A 17070-nucleotide genomic window follows, 5' to 3' on the forward strand; every position below is an offset into this window, starting at 1 on the left:
GATGGTTGTCGCCGGGATGGGTGAAGGATGGTTCGTGATGGTGGGTTGATACATGGTTGAAGAAGAAGAATGTTTGTTCTCGGTTGGTATATGAAAATGCAATATAGATATGCATATATGATATGTATATATTGATGAGAGATATTATACATAAAGATAGATCCATGTAGTTCAATCAACACCAATTAAAAACAGTGATTTAAGTTTCATTCATTGCATCTTATTGATCAATCATAAATTACGTGTGCATTTAATAATTTAATAATAATATTATAATAATCAAAGAATATAAACGTGTAATTTTTAGCCATCATCTACTATTTCATTCATGGACTAAAAATTGTGCTCCATTGATCATCAGTGGCGGATAAAGGTCTTCCTAAAAATAATCTTAAAATAGATATTTATTCTAACCATTATTTTATAAAAACGATCATTAATTGTTTTAAATTATTATATAAAATTAAATCAACTGTCCGCACTCGAACCCAGGTAAAATATAAAAAGTTTAAAATTTAATAACTAGATCCTAAATACATTTTTAGTAAGCCTAAAGTTTATAGAACTCATTTTTAAATCACCTTTTATTTTAAAATCATATAAGTTCGAATTTAATTGGCTTAACATCAATCGAAACATTAATCGAATATTAAAATCAATTAATATTTATTTTTAATATTCCTTTATTTATATATAGATATATAGATATGTTTTAAATAATAATTATTATAATATCATATTCATTTTATTTTACATAATTATTTTTAATAACAACAACATTTAATACTTCAAATTATACATCCAATTATTATTTATATATATATATATATATATATATACACACACACACACACACATCTATTTACAAATAGTTGTTCGTGAATCGTTGGGAATGGTCAAAGTTCAATTGAATATATGAAACAGTTCAAAATTTTTGAGACTTAACATTACAGACTTTGCTTATTGTGTCAAAATCACATTAAGATTAAGTTTAAATTTGGTCGTAAATTTCCGAGTCGTCACACATAACCGTTATTTTCCACAAGACCAAGGATGGGAAATAGTATTACTAAAACCCGAATGCATGACTTGTTTCTGGACGTATGAATTACGTGTCTTTATTGCCTTTGCTGAACGACTTGTGTATTAACTAGAATTATCTTCACAACTGCCTTGTATTAAAGTTATTGTGTGCTATATTTCACCCTGTATGTAAAATAGCGGTATTGTATGTTTGCAAAATATTGTATTAAAGTTTGAACGTGAAATATTATTGTAATCAGTTTTTCATATAGAATTGTAGTAGTTGAATTATATATTAGCTACTAAGTATGAACTTAACGGGTAGGTATTACCCGAATTATAAATTATAAAACGCTAATATGAAGAAAAAGCTTTTATAAATGAGTTCATATTATGCTACGAAATACTATTGACTACTCTTAAAATTCTATATGATTAACTTAATTCTTTTGGCTATTTTTGAAGGAAATGGCACCGACTACTCGACACACCATGAATATGAGCGAAGAGGAATTCCGAACCTTTCTAACTGCGAACATAGTCGCAGTACAGATTGTAATGCAAAACAACAATAACTCTAAATCTAGCAATGGAGCTAACGCCACAAGAACTCGTGTAGGATGCTCCTACAAAGAATTCACTGCCTGTAAGCCTCTGGAATTCGATGGAATCAAAGGACCAATCGGATTGAAACGGTGGACCGAGAAGGTCGAATCGGTGTTTACCATAAGTAAGTGTACTGAAGAAGACAGGGTAAAGTATGCTACGCATACCTTCACAGGTACTGCGTTAACTTGATGGAACACCTATCTCGAGCAGGTAGGACAAGATGCTGCTTACGCACTACCGTGGTCAGCATTCAAACACATGATGAATGAGCAGTATCGTCCCAGAAACGAGGTCAATAAGCTCAAGGTAGAGCTTAGAGGATTACAAACGCAAGGATTTGATATTACAACATACGAACGATGATTCACATAATTATGCCTATTGTGTCCAAGAGTGTTCGAAGATGAAGAAGAGCAGATCGACGCATTTTTGAAAGGACTACCAGAAAGAATTCAGTAGGATGTGAGTTCAAACGAGCCCACTTCCATACAAAAGGCAAGTTGAATGGCTCACAAACTAGTGAACCATATTGAAGGAAGAATTAAAGACCAGACGGCCGAAGAAGCCAACATGAAACAAGTCAAGAGAAAGTGGGAGGAAAATAGTGACAAGAGTCACCAATACAACAACAACAACAATCACAACCACAATCGCAACAACTATCCCAACAACCGCAACATCAATCTCAACAACAACAATCACAATTCCAACAACAACTACAACAAATGTCCCAACAATAATAACTACAACAAACGTCCCAATAACAACAATAACCACAACAACAATCCCAACAACAATTTCAATAACAACAATGCTAACAACAATCAGAAGATTCAATGCAGAAGGTGTGACGACCCGTAAATTTCTGACCAAATTTAAACTTAATCCTTATATGATTTTGATACGATAAGCAAAGTATGTAATGTTGAGTTTAGAAAACTTTGGAAATGATGTTCATATATTCAATTGACCTTCAACTACTCTCGATGATTCACGAATTATTGTCTGTAAATAAATATGTAAATATAATTATATAAGTGTGTATATATAATACTTTGCATAAATAAAAATACACTTTACTTAATTAGAATTAAAAATGTAAAATTAATAAATAGAAAAATTAAGTACAATTAAAATGAATATATATAAACATGTATATGATATTATTATGAAACTATATGTATATATATATATATATATATATATATATATATATATATATATATATATATATATATATATATATATATGAATTCCTATTAATAATTGGTATTATATTATAAATTATATAAAATATATAAATATTCAATATCTAATAAATGTTGTCATAGGATATATAATATAATTAGTAATTATTAAATAGTTAATAAGATTAAAATTCTACAAATTAAATTTATTTAAAAGTTAAAATATAAAAGTTATACTAATACCCTTAGTTCATTATAAATGTTAATAGTAATATTTGTATTATTATTTATAAAAAGATAGATAAAACTTGAGATGTACGAGTATTATTATTGATGTTATTATTATTATTATTATTATTATTATAATTATTATTATTATGTTTCTTTATATAATTAATATACAAATATATATACATATATATGATATTGATAGGTATAAGTTGTTATATTATTATTATTATCATTATCATTAAAAATTGTTATTATTACTATAATTATCATAAATAATACAAATTAATATTATTATCATGAATATTATTATTATTATTATTTTACTAATATTATTAAATTTAGTTATCATTAATATTATTATTGATTATATTACTAATATTATTAGTATTCATATTATTATTAATAATATTAATAGAAATATTAATATTAACATATTATTATATATTTAATATATTTTTGAGTTAATAAACATAATATATAAACAGAGATTACGTGTAATTACATCACTGTATTATTTATTTTATTTTTTCCTTCTTCTATGTTCTTCTCGTGAACTCAGTGTCGAATCAATCCATGAAACAAACAAAATTCTATCAAATCCTGTCGCTGTATTAATCATTCGTTAAAACCATATAAGATTTCTACTACATTTATTCAGAAAGAAAAATAAGAAAAACTGAGAAAGAGGTGGATACCTATGTACGTTTTTTTTTATTGAAAGCTAAATTCTGGATCAAGTATCAAAATTTATAAATGCTAATGTGTTAGGAATCATGTACATGAACTATCTGTAAGTTTTTAACTTCTAATTCCTTCAATTGATCGCTAATTTCGGAGTCAACGTTTTTGAAACAAAAAGTCAACATTTGTTCTTCAGCAAAATTTGAATTTAATTCGATGTTTTAGAATCAATTGAGGATTTGGAACGTTTCTAATGATGATTTTCAACCTATTTCATGTTATAAACATTGTCCAAAACGTTCTTGAATTCGATATCGATTTTTTTTAAAGCTGCGACAGCAGCTGTGCAAGCATATATAATTTTTTTTATTTTCTTTTTATAAATTCAAGGATCCATATAGATTGGTATTGTTCGTTGATAATTATTAAGACAAATCGATTATAGTTGATATAATTATCGGTTCCCTGGTCGATCTGTGATGAAGAAGGAAAAAGGGAGCTATTTAATAATGGGTTATAAATAAACAGATGGATATAATCTCAGAAAAATCAAAACGGTCGAACGGTTATGGTGTGTGTCGGGTATGCGAGAGGTCGGGGGTTCGAGCCCGTTTCGGGGCGTTTTCTTTTTAGAAAGAGCTTTTGAGGTAGTTATCATTTTAAAAATTATTATTATTATTATAATAATAATTATTATTATTATTATTATTATTATTATTATTATTATTATTATTATTATTATTATTATTATTATTTTGTTTATTATTATTGTTGATGTTATTTTTATTATTGTTGTTATTGATATTAAAATTAATATTTGTTAATATTATCATTATTTGTTAGTATTATTATTATGTATAATGAAACTTAGAGTTATTATTATGATTACCATTATCAATTAGTGTTATTATTATAATTATTAATACTATTATTATTACTAATATATGTATTATTATTATTATTATTATTATTATTATTATTATTATTATTATTATTATTATTATTATTATTATTATTATTATTATTATTATTATTAGGTTTATTATTAGTATTATGATAAAAATAGCAAAAGTTACCATTTATTATTACTAACAAGTAAAAATTACAATTATGACTACTATTATTATTATTATTATTATTATTATCAATATCATTACTAGTAATATTATATCAGTGTTAATATTATCATTAGTATTACTAAAAGTAAATACTAATATTATTAATCTTACCATTTTAATATTATTATCAATATTATGAATATGATTAGAATTATTAATATTATTATAAAAATGATACAATTTATTAGTACTTTCATAAAAATTAATATTATTATCATTTTAAAAATAGTATAACTATTATTATTAATATAAGTATATTAAAAAGGTTATTATCATTATTTTTATCATTACTAATATTAACTTAGTATAATTAGAACTACTGTTTGGATAAACGAATGAAATACATAGTTATATATATTCAACACATATAACATAACAAAAATATATTTTTTTATTATATAAAAGGAATATATGAAATATAAATATATTATCAATATAAAAATAACATCATTAATAAGTTATATATATAAACTTATTCGATTACGAGTATGTGTATTAATATATATACACAAATGATATAGGTTCGTGAATCCGAGGCCAACCTTGCATTGTTCAATGTCATCATATGTATTTTTACTACAAAATACAGTATAGTGAGTTTTCATTTGCTCCCTTTTTCAATGCTTTTGTAATATATATTTTTGGGACTGAGAATACATGCGATGCTTTTATAAATGTTTGACGAAATAGACACAAGTAATCAAAACTACATTATATGGTTGGATTATTAAACCGAATATCGCCCTTCAAGTCTGGTAACCTAAGAATTAGGGAAATAACACCTAATTGACGCGAATCCTAAAGATAGATCTATTGGGCCTAACAATCCCCCATTCAGGTTATGGATGGCTTTAGTACTTTGAGATTATTATACAGACGAGAGGTTCTGTTTGGGGATATTCTATTCATTAAGTTAATGTTGGTTACCAGGTGTTCAATCCATATGAATAATTTTTATCTCTATGCCGTGCGAAATGCCTGCTATGAGATTATATTAATTAGAAATGAAAATGAAAATCTTGTGGTCTATTAAAATAATATAAATGATTGTTTATGATAAACTAATGAACTCACCAACCTTTTGGTTGACACTTTAAAGCATGTTTATTCTCAGGTATGAAAGAAATCTTTCGCTGTGCATTTGCTCATTTTAGAGATATTACTTGGAGTCATTCATGACATATTTCAATAGACGTTGCATTCGAGTCATTGAGTTCATCAAGATCAATATTAAGTCATTCATAGTGTGGATATATTATAAAAGGATTTGCATATATGTCAACTTTTGATGTAAAGAAAATTTGTCTTATAAAAACGAATGCAATGTTTGTAAAATGTATCATATAGAGGTCAAATACCTCGTGATGTAACCAAATGTAATGTATTCGTTCTTATGGATTAGGACGGGTCGTTTCATGTGGTATCAGAGCGGTGGTCGTAGCGAACCAGGTCTTGCATTAGTGTGTCTAACTAGTAGTTGTTAGCATGCATTAATGAGTCTGGACTTCGACCTAGTAGTTGTTAGGTTATAGTAATAAGTCTGGACTTGAACCTGGTCTGCATGTCAAAAGTTTTGCTTACCGTTCTCTATCGAAAAATATCTACCTATCATTTTCAGTCTCGACACGTCTTATTACAATTAATGCATAGATGGTGTACAGACAAATTCATACCTCATCACATTAAACTTTGTCCGACACGTTTCCTTAATTCCCTCCGTAATCTACGGGATCTTCTGTACTACATATAAGTATTCTATGTAATTAGAATATCACCCGACATCCAAAAATCATTTCACATCGAAAACCCTTTATCTAACCATACAAAATGGAACTCACAACTAGTTCAAGTCCCTCGAATTACGACAGCTATTCTGATATGGATTTCCACTGGATCTCCGAAGACAGTGTAACCGGAATGAATCAACCAATTGGCCATCATCAGTTCTAGATGAATTGGGGATGGGTTCGTAGTCTACTTAATCATTGGAGAGAAGAAGAAGGTGGTCCTTTCCATCATTCGAATTCACCTCTTGGCGAAGAACCTGAAGCACTTAACGGCGAACCTGTTCGCAATACCATTTTCTCTCTTATTTCCAGGGTATCTCGTCATGACTATATACTATCTCAGATTCTAAATCTTATTTATCCGCTCGTCCGAACCAACAATCATCCCGGTGTAATAGAAGAAGTAAATGAACTTTGCACTCGGGTAGTGGCTTTGGAGAATATGGTGCAAAGGTTACAAGCACCACCAGCAGCACCAGCAACAACAGTACTACAATCAACAACACCAACAGTACCATCACCACCACCAACAGCAACATCTACATTACACATCTCGACATCACAATCTATACCTCGAACATCAACATCATACGCACCATAGATATCAAGGAGTACCAACAACAATGAACGATGAAGTATTGATCCATAACTTCATTGAAGAAATATTCTACGAAGAATATGTGGTTTCAAAAAGTTTTAGAGATTACTTATTCTAGCTCAAACCGAAAAGCAAATGAGATTAATATCATATTAACTCATTAAATCCATGATTACATCTGAAGAAAATATATATGTATATATGTTTTCATAAAGATTGTAATTAAAAATTCTTTTGTACAAACTGTTAATGGTGAAAATATTTTAACGGGTAGGTAATACCCGAGGAATATTTAGATTGCACATTAATAAGTTACACTGTACATTCTTCGAATCTGATTCAACAATCATTACTATCCTACTTACATCCACAGATATACGAATCCGTTCACCACAGAATAACCATTTTCATTCAATTTCATATTTGGATTTTGACCTATCAGAATCCAACAAGTGGCATAAAGAAGAAAATATTGGACAAAATAAAATTTGATAGAAACAAACAAATTAACTATGAGAAATTTTGTTAAGAATCCACGCTAACGAAATCCTAGCTAACTGTTCCTAGCTAACTGATTACATTTTATTTATCGCAATTTTATTTATCGCAGTTTAATTATCGTAATTTATATTCTCGTAATTTTATTTATCGTCATTTAATTTCTGTTATTTATTTTATGCACTTTAAATATCGGGACACGTATACAAGGTTTTGACATATCATATCGACGTATATATATATATATATATATATATATATATATATATATATATATATATATATATATATATTATTTGGAATAACCATAGACACTCTATATGCGGTAATGCTCGAGTTAGCTATACAGGGTTGAGGTTGACTCTATAATAATATATATACTTTGAGTTGTGATCGAGTCTGAGACATGTATACAATGGGTCACGATGCGTATTAATTAATTCGAATATTATATATTAAACTGTATATGAATTATTGAATTATTAACTGTGGACTACTAACATTGGACAATTAAAATGAATTAAAATATTGATTATAACATATGAAACTAAACAATTCTTCAAGTTTGCCACTTGATTTCATCTTAAACCTCATTTGTATCTTGATGATTACAATCTGCGTTCAAATCTTTCATGATTCTTGAAAACACCTCAGTCGAGAGGATGAACCAACCACACTTCATCTATGGAAGGAAAGATTTATGCACATAGTTATGCACCTGAAAAATTCTCGGAACCTAAGTAAACGTTTAACACGTATCTGTACTAGCTCCTTTGGCATTGTTATTTCCGAAAATAACAATGCAATTCTTTTTCAAAATAGCCTATTTTGTCACAGCTTCAGCAAGACAACTTCGACTTTTCATTCGAATTAGCCTTATTATAACTTTGATATATAAGTTGTCCTTCGTCATCGTTATCAGGGAACCGTTTACATCCCACCACAATAACAGTAAACTTACCAAGCAACTTCATCGATTTTTGAATTTTCAAAAAATCATTACATTCATTGAAACCCTATCATGTACTCATCTATAGCTTGTAACAATAATTATCATACCAACTACTGAGAATTATCAATTATTATTCCGAATCTCGCAGCGTTCTACATCAACAGTAATATGTATACATATAACATTTATCTCTTAGAATCATGATATTCTATTCTGAAATTCTGAAAAGTACCCAGTCTACGAATCAATTCTCTAAAGTTTGAAAAAGTTGAATGAAGCAGCATAAACTATAGACAATCGTAAACAACCTTAACCGTCGTAAATTTGATGATAAAGAATAATATGTTGGCAAAGCTTAGAAAAGTTGGAACTGAAAAACGGATTGAACAAACCATGAAGGAGGCTATGGATAAATCACAAAGACTAAACCTGCCAATAAAGAATCCAAATGATTCAGTATCTGTTGGAGTCATTAACAAAATATCTTGTTCCTGACTTTACACTGTTACGAACAAATCTTCTTCATCATGCTTCGATATTAGAAATTCTAAGATATCATCATATCTTTCATTATAAATATCCTCGTTATTTCTGAAGATATTTTTATAACTATTCTTATCTGAAATCATTTATCTCGTCGCGCTATCTGCGTTACATTATAAAGGAAACTGTTTTAGTTTCTAAATTCTGAAAAATTTTGAATTTAAAATTTGAATGATTTTGAAGTAATGTTGGGAACTGAAGCATGAGTTAGTATAATATAATGACATTTGATCAACGTGATTATATTACAGTAAGTCATGCTATGTTTCTAATGGAACGTGATGATTCACAGACTATAACGTCATCATATGCCATGTTACACGACTCTTACATTCTATCTAATATATAATCATATCAAGAACATAATTTCCTGATAGTTCTATCTTTTCTCTTAATTCTGGTAATTTACCAAATCAAATCGTGCTATTATGTTCCTTCCTGCTTAGAACATTATGATCAATCGAAACTTCATACCTACGAATTCTGGACCATTATTCGCTTGATTTAAAGTCGAAAAGAGAAAACAAAAGCATAGAGCTCCGAAATATAAAGGAAAATATAAGCCGATCATAAACACATAAATTACAAACCATGTATATCAATGCGTATAGCCATATAAAGACACGGGAGAATTAAAAACACTATAACCCCAAGGGCGAAGTAGAAGAAAATAGATTCCTCAGGTGGAAGTTAGAAAAGGAGAATGATTGTTGCGATAATAAGGATAAGGACAAGGATCAGAACTGGATTAAGCATTTTTACAATATTTTGAATTTGGGGAATTGAGTATAGGAGTGGTAAAAGTAATGGAACGGAAGAATTTAATTTATAGTGAAATATCTAATAAAGAAATCAATACAAATTTCTGCATTTAATTAGAGAGATACTATTTTTCTTAATTACCGAAGAACCAAATCTTAATACCAAGATTTCCTCTAAATCCCTTGAATTCCGGAATTCAACCAAGACAACGTCAAAAGTTAAGATGCACCTTATTTTCTAAATTCAACCAAGACTACGTCAAAGTAAAGACGAATCTTTATTTCTTCATCCCACTCTTTTGTGATAGCTCCACTCGTACACTTCGTGTAATCGAATTATTTTATCCATATTACTCAATGGGAATAAACCTCTATATATCAACTCATATTCTTCATGAAAACATTTTTATTGTTAGCTATGACGACCTCACTCAAATTTCGGGGCAAAATTTCTTTAACGGGTAGGTACTGTAACGACCCGTAAATTTCCGACCAAATTTAAACTTAATCCTTATATGATTTCGATACGATAAGCAAAGATTGTAATATTGAGTTTAGAAAACTTTGGAAACGATGTTCATATATTCAATTGACCTTCGAATACTCTCGATGATTCACGAACTATTGTCTGTAAATAAATATGTAAATATATTTATATAAGTGTGTATATATAATACTTTGCATAAATAAAAATACACTTTAATTAATTAGAATTAAAAATGTAATATTAATAAACAGAATAATTAAGTACAATTAAAATGAATATATATAAACATGTATATGATATTATTATGAAACTATATGTATATATATATGAATTCCTATTAATTATTGGTATTATATTATAGAATATATAAGATATATAAATATTCAATATCTAATAAATGTTGTCATAGGATATATAATATAATTAGTAATTATTAAATATTTAATAAGATGTAAATTCTACAGATTAAATTTATTTACAAGTTAAAATATAAAAGTTATACTAATACCCTTAGTTCATTATAAATGTTAATAGTAATATTTGTATTATTATTTATAAAAAGATAGATAAAACTTGAGATGTACAAGTATTATTATTGATGTTATTATTATTATTAATATAATTATTATTATTATATTTCTTTATATAATTAATATACAAATATATATACATATATATGATATTGATAGGTATAAGTTGTTATATTATTATTATTATCATTATCATTAAAAATTGTTATTATTACTATAATTATCATAAATAATACATATTAATATTATTATCATGAATAATAATATTATTATTATTTTACTAATATTATTAAATTTAGTTATCATTAATATTATTATTGATTATATTACTAATATTATTAGTATTCATATTATTATTAATAATATTAATAGAAATATTAATATTAACATATTATTATATATTTAATATATTTTTAAGTTAATAAACATAATATATAAACAGAGATTACGCGTAATTACATAACTATATTATTTATTTTATTTTTTCCTTCTTCTCTGTTCTTCTCGTGAACTCAGTGTCGAATCCATGAAACAAACAAAATTCTATCAAATCCTGTCACTGTATTAATCATTCATTAGAACCATATAAGATTTCTACTACATTTAGTCAGAAAGAAAAATCAGAAAAACTGAGAAAGAGGTGGATACCTCTGTACGTTTTTTTTATTGAAAGCTAAATTCTGGATCAAGTATCAAAATCTATAAATGCTAATGTGTTAGGAATCATGTACCTGAACTATCTGTAAGTTTTTAACCTCTAATTCCTTCAATTGATCGCTAATTTCGGAGTCAACGTTTTTGAAACAAAAAGTCAACATTTGTTCTTCAGCAAAATCCGAATTTAATTTGATGTTTTAGAATCAATTGAGGATTTGGAACGTTTCTAATGATGATTTTCAACCTATTTCATGTTATAAACATTGTCCAAAACATTCTTGAATTCGATATCGATTTTATTTTTTTTAAAGCTACGACAGCAGCTGTGCAAGCATTATATAATTTTTTTTTTATTTTCTTTTTATAAATTCAAGGATCCATATAGATTGGTATTGTTCGTTGATAATTATTAAGACAAATCGATTATAGTTGATACAATTACCAGTTCCCTGGTCGATCTGTGATGAAGAAGGATAAAGGGAGCTATTTAATAACGGGTTATAAATAAACAGATGGATATAATCTCAGAAAAATCAAAACGGTCGAACGGTTATGGTGTGTGTCGGGTATGCGAGAGGTCTGGGGTTCGAGCCCATTTCGGGGCGTTTTCTTTTTAGAAAGAGCTTTTGAGGTAGTTATCATTTTAAAAATTATTATTATTTTTATTTTGTTTATTATTATTGTTGATGTTATTTTTATTATTGTTGTTATTGATATTAAAATTAATATTTGTTAATATTATCATTATTTGTTAGAATTATTATTATCTATAATGAAACTTAGAGTTATTATTATGATTACCGTTATCAATTAGTGTTATTATTATAATTATTAATACTATTATTATTACTAATATATGTATTATTATTATTATTATTATTATTATTATTATTATTATTATTATTATTATAATTATAATTATTATTATTATTATTATTATTATTATTATTATTATTATTATTATTATTATTATTATTATTATTATTATTATTAGGTTTATTATTAGTATTATGATAAAAATAATAAAAGTTACCATTTATTATTACTAACAAGTAAAAATTACAATTATGACTACTATTATTATTATCAATATCATTACTAGTAATATTATATTAGTGTTAATATTATCATTAGTATTACTAAAAGTAAATACTAATATTATTAATCTTACCATTTTAATATTATTATCAATATTATGAATATGATTAGAATTATTAATATTATTATAAAAATAATACAATTTATTAGTACTTTCATAAAAATTAATATTATTATCATTTTAAAAATAGTATACCTATTATTATTAATGTAAGTATATTAAAAAGGTTATTATCATTATTTTTATCATTACTAATATTAACTTAGTATAATTAGAACTACTGTTTGGATAAACGAATGAAATACATAATTATATATATTCAACACATATAACATAACAAAAATATATTTTTTTATTATATAAAAGGAATATATGAAATATAAATATATTATCAATATAAAAATAACATCATTAATAAGTTATATATATAAACTTATTCGATTACGAGTATGTGTATTAATATATATATATACACAAATGATATAGGTTCGTGAATCCGAGGCTAACCTTGCATTGTTCAATGTAGTCATATGTATTTTTACTACAAAATATAGTATAGTGAGTTTTCATTTGCTCCATTTTTTTATGCTTTTGCAATATATATTTTTGGGACTGAGAATACATGCGCTGCTTTTATAAATGTTTGACGAAATAGACACAAGTAATCAAAACTACATTATATGGTTGGATTATTAAACCGAATATCGCCCTTCAAGTCTGGTAACCTAAGAATTAGGGAAATGGCCCCTAATTGACGCGAATCCTAAAGATAGATCTATTGGGCCTAACAATCCCCCATTCAGGTTATGGATGGCTTTAGTACTTCGAGATTATTATACAGACGAGAGGTTCTGTTTGGGGATATTCTATGCATTAAGTTAATGTCGGTTACCAGGTGTTCAATCCATATGAATGATTTTTACCTCTATGCTGTGCGAAATGCCTTCTATGAGATTATATTTATTAGAAATGAAAATGAAAATCTCGTGGTCTATTAAAATAATAGAAATGATTGTTTATGATAAACTAATGAACTCACCAACCTTTTGGTTGACACTTTAAAGCACGTTTATTCTCAGGTATCAAAGAAATCTTCCGCTGTGCATTTACTTATTTTAGAGATATTACTTGGAGTCATTCATGACATATTTCAAAATACGTTGCATTCGAGTCATTGAGTTCACCAAGATCAATATTAAGTCATTCATAGTGTGGATATATTATATAAGGATTTGCATATATGTCAACTTTCGATGTAAAGAAAGTTTGTCTTATAAAAACGAATGCAATGTTTGTAAAATGTATCATATAGAGGTCAAATACCTCGCGATGTAACCAAATGTAATGTATTCGTGCTTATGGATTAGGACGGGTCATTTCAGAAGGTGTGACGGATACCATCCGGAGAAGTACTGTGTTGTAGTGTGTACCAAGTGTAACAGAATCGGTCATGGTGCAACAAAATGTGACATCTACGGACCGATGACCTATAAAAATAACAAAACAAATAATCCTAGGATTATTTGTTATGGATACGAAAAGCCAGGCCATTTCAGCTGAGCATGCCCAAACCAAGGGAATAATTGTGACGACCCGAATTTTTTTGACCAAATTTAAACTTGATCTTTGTATATTTCCGACACGATAAGCAAAGTCTATAATGTTGAGTCTCGAAAATTTTGAAACTATGTTTATGTATTCAATTACCTTCGACCAGTTTTGACGATTCACGAACAATTAATTGTAAATAGATATGTGTGTGTGTGTGTGTGTATATATATATATATATATATATATATATATATATATATATATATATATAAATGGTAATTGAAAATATAATTTGAAATATTATATGTTATTGCTATTAAAATTTAATTATGTAAAATAAAATAAAAATAGGATATTATAATAATTATTATTTAAAATATATCTATGTATATAAATAAAGTATATTAAAAATAAATATTAAATGATTGTAATACTCATTTGATGTCCCGATTGATATTAAGTAATTTAAATTCAAACTTATATGATTTTAAAATAAACGATGATTCAAAAATGAGTTCTATAAATTTTAGGCTTACTAAAAATGTATTTAGGACCTAGTTATTAAAATTTAACACTTTTTATATTTTTCCCAAAAATGAGAGGGACAGTTGATGTAATTTTTATTTAACAAAATAATGACTGAATTTTATACCATAATGACCAAAATAAATAAATATAATTAATTTAAAATTTTGGAATTTTTCTATGTACTTTTTTCGCCACTAATTATCAACGGGGTACGAAATAATACCGTAATAAGATGTCGGTAATGAAAATCCAAGGATATGGTTGCAATACTATTTAATCACGGACGTTTTACTGTCTCTTTTTTAATTCCACTAGCCCCTCACTTAATCCAACTTTACAACTAAAAGACTATGAAATATCTATATATACACTCATAAATAACGTACATCATCTTCATTATATTTCCTTCTTGCCTTCAAAAGTTTTTTCGTTTCTCCTTGCTTGTCACCACAAATCACGGCCATCATACAACCATCCTAGACCACCATCAACCACCACTTCACACCTTGATCGATCACCACCTCTCTCTCACTCTCTATCTCTCTCATTTTATCTCTCTCTTCCCTTTTCTCTTCTTCTCTTCTTTATTATATCACCATTTTCTACCACTCTTTTTCTATTTCTATTTCTGTTCAACTGTTATGAACCACCCTAACCGTCACTGTTTCACCACCAAAACAGCCATAAACCTCCAATCAAAATGCACTGCTAACTGCTGCAATATGTCTTGTAGTGTGCAGTTGTTATAACTCTTCTGTTTACAATCGAAATCATCACCAAAATCCACCATCTTTGAATACCCACTACTATTCATCACCACCTTCGTGAACCACTATTGCGATTTACTTGTCCCCTATTTCTGTTTCAACCATCATCGACACCATCTTCATTGTTGTTACTGATGTCAACAACAAACCAAACCAATAACCTGTAAATACCTTTCTACTACTACTCTTTCAATTTTTATTTATTTATTTATGTAATGGTGAGGGTGAGATGTAGCAGCGAGCATGTTGATGATGAAAACGAAAAAGAATGATGAAGATGAAGATTGTTATAATGTTAATGAAGGTGATGAATAATGGATGATTAACTAGCTGCGGTAATTTTTTTTCTTTCTTTTAAATACTTCCGGTCAAACTCAGGAAAGAACCAGACAGGCCACAAGATCTTATTTGGACTTATTAAAATTCTATATTGGGCTTCAATATATCTAAATGATTGGGCCAACTAATCTGTGTTGTATTGGGCTGCTACTGGATTCATGAGACAGCATAGGCCACGATTACAATTTATCAATTTCTGCTTTCATATTTAACGACAACACACACTTATACAATCTTTAAGGCCAACGATGATGATGAACGTATATACGATATAAGAATAATGATGAAATCGTAGAATGATGTTGATGACGAGTTATAAGGATGGGAACTAATAACGAAACAAAGATGATGATGATGAGATGATGACGGGTGTCATACCCTGTCCTAATCCATCTGGATGAAGTCATCAACATTTGGTGCCATTGCGATGATCGACTCCAAGTAATGTCTTTAAAATGAGCAAATGCACAGCGGAAGATTTCTTTCATACCTGAGAATAAACATGCTTTCAAGTGTCAACCAAAAGGTCGGTGAGTTCATAGGTATATCTTAAAATAATAAAATTCACTATTTTAATAGACCACAAGATTTAAATGCTGCATGATACAAATGGGTCCGAATCCTATACCCACATATAATATACATGCGATATCTTTTAAATACAGCACACCTTTCTCGTGTACAAAATCATCTTTCATAAATCTTAGTAACCGTATACATATCTCGTGCACAAAAATAACATACACATAACCTGTGTATAAAATCATTCTCTCTATACATAACATTCACTTTTCATTGCTTTCATAGCTTGGCTTGGTAACTGACCTTAACATACAATGCGCATAATAATATCCCCAAAACAGAACATCTCGTCTGTATAATACTCATATAAACTTCGAAGTACTAAACACCACACCCACTAGCCCTTCTGTCTAGTGAACATTCTGGGTGAGGGTGTTAAATCCGGTAGCTACCTTTAGGATTCGCGTCAATTAGGCGTGCACTAATTCTCAAAGTTAGTGATGTTCCCTAATTCTTAGGTTACCAAGCAATAATAATCAGGGGAAAAATATTCATATCAATTGCGGCAATTATCACGTCCACATAATTCAATGGTGGCAATT

This window comes from Rutidosis leptorrhynchoides, chromosome 2, assembly GCF_046630445.1.
Source record: "Rutidosis leptorrhynchoides isolate AG116_Rl617_1_P2 chromosome 2, CSIRO_AGI_Rlap_v1, whole genome shotgun sequence".
Classification (NCBI taxonomy): domain Eukaryota; kingdom Viridiplantae; phylum Streptophyta; class Magnoliopsida; order Asterales; family Asteraceae; genus Rutidosis; species Rutidosis leptorrhynchoides.